The sequence below is a fragment of the Mizuhopecten yessoensis genome, unplaced genomic scaffold (assembly GCF_002113885.1).
Source record: "Mizuhopecten yessoensis strain PY_sf001 unplaced genomic scaffold, ASM211388v2 scaffold1775, whole genome shotgun sequence".
NCBI classification, from domain to species: Eukaryota; Metazoa; Mollusca; class Bivalvia; order Pectinida; family Pectinidae; genus Mizuhopecten; species Mizuhopecten yessoensis.
The window spans coordinates 175,756-184,444 of record NW_018404215.1 but is presented as its reverse complement, the minus strand read 5'-3'; positions in this window follow the sequence as shown (position 1 = coordinate 184,444).

Here is an 8,689-nt window from a genome sequence, read left to right as displayed (position 1 = left end):
AAACTGTTGACTGGTCACGTGAAACTGTTGACTGGTCACGTGCAACTGTTGACTGGTCACATGTTAGGTAATCGAACGCACCTATAATTACAAGCACCCCGATGACCAAGCGTTTTTGGTACTGGATTGTTGACGGTTGTCTGTCGGTAGATCTAAACATCACATTCGACATAGAACTTTTTGGTTTTTCATTGGTCAAGTAACAAAACAGTTGTTTCATGCCTTATCAGTCAACAGTCAAAACCATTTTCCCTCGGAGTTGGGACCCACCAAATGAACTGTTTCCCTCGGCCTGCGGCCTCGGGAAACAGTTCATCTGGAGGGTCCCAACTCCTCGGGAAAATAGTTTTGACTGTTGACTGATAAGGCATGAAACAACTGTATATTATTACTCTGCTATGTGGCGCTTTAAGTATAACTCTGTTAAAAGTTCTTTTATGATATTCGATCGCTCACGTCGATCGAAATCAGAGCAACGTAGTAAAATATCTTGTTCTCTTGGAGAAGTGGCTATTCCACGTACTACACAGAAAACTTATGCTGGGATATTCTTTACATGTAACCTAAAATCAGACAGTGGTATTACCGAGTCCTGTGTGAAAGGAAGGAAAAGTTTAAACTCTCTTATTGGAATAGGCATTCACACTAATGGACTTAATCCTGTAACTAGTTTTAATATAATAAAATCTGTTGTTTATCCATGTATGCTATATGGAAGCGAACTTTGGAACGTTTATACCAATAAATCTGTTGAAGAATTAGAACTCACTCATAGATATGTCTGTAGGCGTTGTATTGGACTACCGAAAACGTCATCAACTGCTGTAACTTCACAATGTTTAGGAGTTTTTAACATCTGGAGTGAGGTAGAAATTAAAAAACTGCTATTTTGGAATAAGTTGTGTTTAGGAAATGTAAAGTTTGTATGGAAGTCCTTGTTTATTATTAGATTATGTCAGTTCATGTTTGGCGAACTGTCCGCTGTACAAATAGGATTTATTCCAGATGTGTTCAACATCATGAAAAAGTTTAATATATAATCATTTTTGATTGACTTTTTAACCAACATATTTGTACCTCCAAAATTATGCTGGAAACGTTTTATTAAAAGATTTATTACAGATTTCTATCATATACAGTGGAGAGATGCACTATCTACAAAAGCGGAATTGCTTTGTTATTCTGCCATACACAGTTATCAGGGAATCAACCCCATATTAGAACTGAGTACCAAGCAAAAATCGCATAAATGCATGTGGCAGTTAATAGAGCTAATGAAATATTCATTTATACTTGAACGCGATATTGTATTATGTAAACTATGTGGTAAATCTACTGCTGATATGTTTCTCATTTTCTGCATGAGTGTCCGAAATTGTTTGAAACGCGTGACTTAATGATGGATGGTGTGGTGAATGCTTTAGAAGTTCCCTCCTATATTTCATTTACAAATATAGATGAAAACCAATGCAGTTTCTTATTAGGGGATCGTGTGAATAAATTACTAGAAGACTACGAGTGGGAAAATATGATGATCAATATGTCAATTAATCTAGAAAGAATGGTGTGTAAGATTGACACGTTATTGTAACTCTCTTCCTTTTTCTATTGATGAACGCTATCTTTATGTAATTTGAAATGTAAACATATATGTATGTATTGATTGACTTTAATCTCTTGTAAAAGAGGAAATAAAGAATGTCTGTATATGCCCGTGTCGAAGATTTGCATTTTGAAACAGGTTTAGAAACTCTTTCAAATTGTCGAAAACGTAGAAAACTTCAACTTTTATCTAAAATGCACAACAATTTAACTCCAGATTTTTAAACGATCTCCTGCCACCTACTATTGCAGAAAATAACAGGTACACTTTTAGAAATAGCAGTTATTTTAGAGTTCCTGTACTTGGGCTTTCTCTTACCAATCTTTCCTTTATACCTTCCACTCGTCGTAGCTGGAACTCGATAGATCTATCTAAACTTTTAATCTAATTGCGTGGTTATATGAACTATGACACGAATTCTCTGATTGACCAATGCATTTACTATTCCAACGCGCTAGACGTGAATTTTAACGCATTAAAACTATTTTAAAGCGTTACTTTTACATTTGAAAAAGTAACGCCTTAGAAGTGACTTTTAACGCGGCTCAGGTCAGTTCTATCGCGTTAAAGGTTACTTCTGTCGCGATTCTTTTTTAACGCGTTACTGTATATCGTTTTTGGCCTGAACCGCCACCCATATAAGATAGCAAATTTCGCGGTGCAGCTCTTGATATTTTTTTTAAGATTGTTGATAATCTGGCATGTGTTTGTGCACATTCCTGTGGGGATGTTCGCCGTTTTTTCTTCGAATGTAAGCTTTTTAATGCAGCAAGAATTACGCTATTTCAAAACATAAGCTCGTTCAATTTACATCCATTTATTAATATTTGGTAATGAAAATCGGTCCGTAGTTAATAATACAGAACTATTCAGACACGTGCAACTTTTCATCAAATCCAGCAAGAGGTTTTAAGTAAAATGTAACTATTGTAAAATATATTATGTATGCCATGTTAATTATGCTATCATGCATATATATATATAAATCAAAATGCACTGTAACTTGTGCATAATCCTTTGCTCAAAATTGGGACAATAAATATGTTGAAATCATTAAAATAATTCCTTTTAAGTTTCAATTATTATGTTTATGGGTTTAGGGTAATTTTGTGTGATTTGTGGTCGTTTGGTGTTAATTATTTTGGGAATTTTTTTGAAGTTCTATGAAAAGCAGCTGATCCTATAATGGCAAAAGTTCTTCGTGCTACCGGTACAGTGATCATGAGTAATGTGTACATATGTCATATGAGTAATGTGTACGTATGTCATATGAGTAATGTGTACATATGTCATATGAGTAATGTGTACATATGTAATATGAGTAATGTGTACGTATGTCATATGAGTAATGTATACATATGTCATATGAGTAATGTGTACATATGTAATATGAGTAATGTGTACGTATGTCATATGAGTAATTTGTACATATGTCATAGGAGTAATTTGTACATATGTCATATGAGTAATGTGTGCATATATCATATGAGTAATGTGCACGTATGTCATATGAGTAATTTGTACATATGTCATATGAGTAATTTGTACATATGTCATAGGAGTAATTTGTACATATGTCATATGAGTAATTTGTACATATGTCATATGAGTAATGTGTACATATGGCATATGAGTAATGTGTACATATGTCATATGAGTAACGTGTACATATGTCATATGAGTAATGTGTACGTATGTCATATAAGTAATGTGTACATATGTCATATGGGTAATGTGTACGTATGTCATATGAGTAATGTGTACGTATGTCATATGAGTAATTTGTACATATGTCATAGGAGTAATTTGTACATATGTCATATGAGTAATATGTACATATGTTATATGATTAATTTGTACATATGTCATATGAGTAATATGTACATATGTTATATGATTAATTTGTACATATGTCATATGAGTAATGTGTGCATATATCATATGAGTAATGTGTACGTATGTCATATGAGTAATGTATACATATGTCATATGAGTAATGTGTACATATGTAATATGAGTAATGTGTACGTATGTCATATGAGTAATTTGTACATATGTCATAGGAGTAATTTGTACATATGTCATATGAGTAATTTGTACATATGTCATAGGAGTAATTTGTACATATGTCATATGAGTAATATGTACATATGTTATATGATTAATTTGTACATATGTCATAGGAGTAATGTGTACATATGTCATATGAGTAATGGGTACGTTTGTCATATGGGTAATGTGTACATATGTCATATGAGTAATTTGTACGTATGTCATATGAGTAATGTGTACATATGACATATGAGTAATGTGTACATGTGTCATATAAGTAATGTGTACATATGTCATATGGGTAATGTGTACGTATGTCATATGAGTAATGTATACATATGTCATATGAGTAATGTGTACGTATGTCATATGAGTAATTTGTACATATGTCATATGAGTAATGTGTGCATATATCATATGAGTAATGTGCACGTATGTCATATGAGTAATTTGTACATATGTCATATGAGTAATATGTACATATGTTATATGATTAATTTGTACATATGTCATATGAGTAATGTGTACATATGTCATATGAGTAATGTGTACATATGTAATATGAGTAATGTGTACACATGTCATATGAGTAATGCGTACATATGTCATGAGAAATGTGTACATGTGGCATATGAGTTATGTGTACATATTTCATATGAGTAATGTGTACACATGTCATATGAGTAATGTATACATATGTCATATGAGGAATTTGTACATATGTCATATTAGTAATGTGTACATATGTCATATGAGTAATGTGTACATATGTCATGAGAAATGTGTACATTTGTCATATGAGTTATGTGTACATATGTCATATGAGTAATGTGTACATATGTCATATGAGAAATGTGTACATTTGTCATATGAGTAATGTGTACATATGTCATATTAGTAATGTGTACATATGGTATATGAGTAATGTGTACATATGGCATATGAGTAATGTGTACATATGGCATATGAGTAATTTGTACATTTCGGTTTTTTAGGATTGAAGGACTAGACCATTTCTCTAGAGTTTTTAGGTCTTTATTTACTTCACTTACAATATTTTCTAGGTTTGGTGATGAGTATGAAAGCGACGTATCGTCAGCAAAAAGACGAGATAATGAGGAGAGTTCGGTTGAAATGTCGTTAATATAAATCAGGAAGAATAAAGGGCCTAACACTGAACCTTGGGGAACACCAGCGTTTATATTTCTTACAGAAGAATGTGAATCATGAATAAAGACGGATTGCTTACGCTCAAAAGATAGTTAGTTATCCAATTAAGAAGACTGCCTAAAATACCATGTTGATGAAGTTTGTATATAAGCCCTCTATGCCAAACTCGATCGAAGGCCTTTGAAAAATCACAAAAAGCAAAAGCTATATGTTCATGATTTTCTAATGCTAACAACATAAATGGTACATTTCAATGAGTTGATGCGTACAAGAATGATTGGGTAAGAATCCAGACTGAAATTTGTAAATAAGATTATTAGAGTTAAAAAAGTTGTAAATATTTTTATAGACTTCACGTTAAAAAAAATACAACACAGCTTAATAATGATATTGGTCTATAATTCGAAACATTATGAGTATCGCCGAGGGCCGGGCGTTTCTAGGATATTATAAAAAATTGGACCTTTTTTTTGCTAAAAAACTACGGATCATTTTTGCTTATTTTCGTTCGTGTATTCGTTAGCATTTTCATCAAAAAGTGGTGATAAGTACAAGCCTAACAATTTCCAGTATGTTTTGGGGTTAGATTTACTTAGGGCTATGCTTGTCGATATTTTCATAGGAAAGTTATTTTGCTCGTTTTATTATATGATTTGTTTTATTTCTTGATTGCTTATATTTCATCCTTACCTATAAGAATCATTATTATTTTTATTAGTATCTTTTTTAATCGATCTCTATTACGTATTTGTCTTCTGACAATGTTATTAATCCAGGGTTTGTCATGTTTTCTAATCTGCACATATTTAGATGGTATGCATATATCTACAGTGTTAAGTATAGTGGTCGTCAGAAAATCACACATGTCATTAACGTCATTAAACGTATTAGATTAGTTTTCCCATGATATATTTGTGATAAAACGTTTAAGCTTTCAAATGTCTCTTTTGTCATATAGCCATACCTTTCGTTTGAAAACTTTTGGGGTATGATTCGGTACTTCAACTATTGTAAAAACAGCATTGTGATCACTTATATTTTCATCTATATTAATTACTTCACTAAAAAAAGTGTTGATTGTGATACTGACAATTACTGAATCTAATAACATTGCTAAATAGTCTGTTATTCTGGTAGGTTCGGTTACAATATTTGACATCTGGTACAAAGTGAGTAAGTTGAATAATTCGTCTCTGGGGGATTTTAAAAAGTCAACATTTAGATCGCCCATGAAAATAACATTATTTGTAATATCGAATGCCAGGTCGAGGGAATGTTTTAGTCTGTGGCATAGACCGTCAGAATAGTTTAGATTAGGTGGTCTGTATAGATTACTTATCATATGTGTAGTATTATTTGAATAAACTTGTACCCATATTACTTCGTCATTAGCAAATTCTAACTCGGGTTTTCTTTTAACTACGAGAGATGGAGAATAGTATAACAATACACCCCGTCCGAACATATTCCTGTCTTTTCGAAAGAGTTTGTCAATTAAGCCCTGTAGCTTAATTTCTTCATTAGTAATAGATGGATCCAAATGAGTTTCGGTAATACAAAGAATGTCGACATCGTCGGTAAATGCTTCAATATAGCTTATTTTGTTTCGTATACTTCTTATGTTTAGATGCATAAGATTCAGTGAATGGGTTGCCGCCATATTACTAGTTTGGACCATGGTTGGAAGAAGATGTATTATCATAGGAAAGAATATGTTTACATTTTTGATACAAGATTGTTGTAAGAATAAATATGTTGTAAATAACCAACATTTGGCATTGGCTTCAAAAATATTTAGAAAATCAGCAGGGTATGTTATGTAAGTGTATGTTGTTAAAATGGTTGCAACTTTACAGTGAAAACAGCCTATGGCAGCTCTCCACGCACCAACATCATTACCTACTAAGGAGGGTATAGATCAGATTTGGGGGCGCGAGAAGGGCTTTCATATACGGACAGTCTAATACAGAGCAGTTGGGGATGACTGGATGTGAATTTAGAAAAGGGAAGGGAAATTAGGTAGATAAGGCAGTGGATGAGGGTAGGTACTAGGTAGGGAAATCAATGAGAAAGAGATATTTGGTACATTATCTTCATTGGGAAGATGAAGTACATGTGGTGATTCCCAAATAAGAATTTGTCACAATATTAATGATTTCATAATATAGGTAAAGTTTTCTGCATTTTCTTCTTTGGTCTAATGTTTCCCATCCAGTTTCAAAGTAGGGGGATTCTCTGCTTGCCTATGATATGGCATTCCCGTGACGACGCGTGCAGCTTTCAAATGAACTTTTTCTATTTCATCTGCATCGACCAGGGAACAACCATCCCACAGCTCACTGTCGTACTCTAACAAGGGCAGAATAACAGATTTATAAAATATGTTCAAAGCTTTACGACATAGTATATATTTTAATGGACGCAACGCTCCAATTTGTTTCAAGGCATTTTTACAAATATTTTCAGTATATTGGTCTATTTCAGGTTTGCACCCAGTGTTATTCTCCAAATGTCTATGGCTTTCAGAAAAAAATGTGTCTACGTCGCCAAACGCTAAATTGATATCAAGTTCGGATTCAGTGTTAACTAATGTCTCAGCTTTTGCTTGGTTAAAATTAACCATCCATTTTTTCCCAATTGTTAATTATTTTTAGGTCATTATTCATAACAGTTTCAATATTTAAAAGTAAATTGCCGGAATATGTAATAATCTGCATGCAGTCTCGAGAGCCTTATCAAAGTATTAGTAATATAATTAATTAATTAATAAATAACAGAGGCCCAAGTACAGAACCCTGTGGTACTCCAGCATTTGTTGTGTTAGTATCTGATAATACATTATGCATAGAAACTTGTTAATACCTATTTGTTTAGCCATATAAGCAACTTAATCACCACTTACTCCACAGCTTTCTAGTTTGTTAATTAATCCACTATGCCAGACCCGGTTAAATGACTTGGACATATCACAAAATACTAGACATTTTTTTTCAAGGCTCATACATGTATACGTTATTATATATTTTGATTGATTGGTTGACCGTTGAATGACCGAGTTACAACAAGACTGATATTTATGCAACAATGTGTTTTCGATTAAATAGTTATGAAGATATTTTGTAATTAGCTTCTCAAAAACTTTGCCTACTGTACTTAGAAGAGATAACAGGCGGTAATTACAATTGGGTTGTATCTATCACCCTGTTTAAAAATAGGCATGGCTTGGGTGAATGCCAGTATCTAGTGACTTACGAAAAATAATGGGATAGGGAATGAGCCGTAGTGGTCGCTTTATTTTTTTAACATTTGATGACTAATTTTATCCCTACGGTACCAGGGATGTGTAGTGGACTACACATCAGGCGCGGATTTAGGGGGGGGGGCACACCCGGCCCCGGCCCCCCCTTTTGGCGGCGGACTGACCTTTTCCGGGCCGGCCCGAAATGGTCTGATCTGACGGGAATGGGAACATATTAACATTTTAAAATGCATCAAATAATGCACGGAGCTTGTATAAAAAAAATCTGGGGCTACGCCCCACACATCCCATACGGCATCCTAGCAAATATTGTGGGTTTCCGTTATCTGATATTTTTACTATATTTTCTTTATTAAAACAATATTTGTTGGCATCGCTACGCTCGTCTACTTTGTATCTTGACCCTAAAGTGTGTTTTTTATTTTACCACCTCCGCAAAACCCCAAGTTGCAACTTGCAACGCTCGGCGGAAATATACTAGCATAAGTTGCATAATTATATTATTGACCGCTCGTTATAGATAATCTGAAAATTAATACTTTTTATTGTAACCTTCCTAACCGCCCGGGCGATATTAATCATATCATTATACAAGAACGATAAAG